Source organism: Marmota flaviventris, chromosome 2 (assembly GCF_047511675.1).
Source record: "Marmota flaviventris isolate mMarFla1 chromosome 2, mMarFla1.hap1, whole genome shotgun sequence".
NCBI classification, from domain to species: domain Eukaryota; kingdom Metazoa; phylum Chordata; class Mammalia; order Rodentia; family Sciuridae; genus Marmota; species Marmota flaviventris.
The window spans coordinates 70,561,636-70,562,473 of NC_092499.1; the positions used below are offsets into that span (position 1 = coordinate 70,561,636).

An 838-nucleotide genomic window follows, 5' to 3' on the forward strand; every position below is an offset into this window, starting at 1 on the left:
CACAAGTTGGAAACTCTGACACAGAGCCCGAGGATAAGTAGGTGGATTGGCTGTAATCTGGTCTTTGAGCTAAAGGCCAGAGATGTATTTTACTGGGTACAAGAGGGGCAATGTATCTGTAGGAAGAGAATTGGCCTACAGGGCAAAAGACCCTGGTTCTAAAGTTAGATCTGACACTAATCTGTGGTCTTCCAGTTGTTTTTAAGACCATGAAGCCTAAATATACTTTCTTGGTACAAAATGAGAATTACATCTTCTCCATCTACCTCAAATGAAATACTGTAAATAAAAATATGACCTGAAATTGTTACATAAATAGTCAGTCTCCCATATCTGCAAGTTCTGTATCCCTGGACTTAACCATGGATAGAAAATATTCAGAAAAAAATTCATCTATATTGACCATGTACAGGCATTCCTTTTTATTATTCTCCAAATAATTCAGTATAACAACTATTTATATTTTTTAAAATTTTTTTAATTATGGAACCCTTCGCGAATGTGCATGTCATCCTTGTTCAAGGGCCATACTAATCTTCTCTGTATTGTTCCAATTTTAGTATATGTGCTGTCAAAGCAAGCACTCAGTATCTAACAACTCTTTACATGGTTCTTACATTGCATTAGATATTATAAGTAATCTAAAAATGATTTATTAGATATTGTAATCTAAACATGATTTAAAGTGTGTGGGAGGCTGTATATCGGTTATAAGGATGATTCACTTTGTTTTTTTCTTACCGTTGTGTTGTTGCTAACTGGAGAATTACCTCATTGCCTATTTGTGCACAAACGAGGGTTCCATTTCATATAAAGAGTGGAGCACCTTGATATCCAT

The 838-nt window shown here is 34.8% G+C and overlaps 1 non-coding gene across 1 annotated transcript; it reads right to left on the reverse strand.

Annotated features, from left to right (window-relative positions):
* Window positions 1-477: 477 nt before the first annotated feature.
* LOC114088299 (U6 spliceosomal RNA) lies at window positions 478-584 on the reverse strand. Its single transcript, XR_003581961.2, has one exon. It is a non-coding gene; the product is annotated as a U6 spliceosomal RNA (small nuclear RNA).
* Window positions 585-838: the final 254 nt, after the last annotated feature.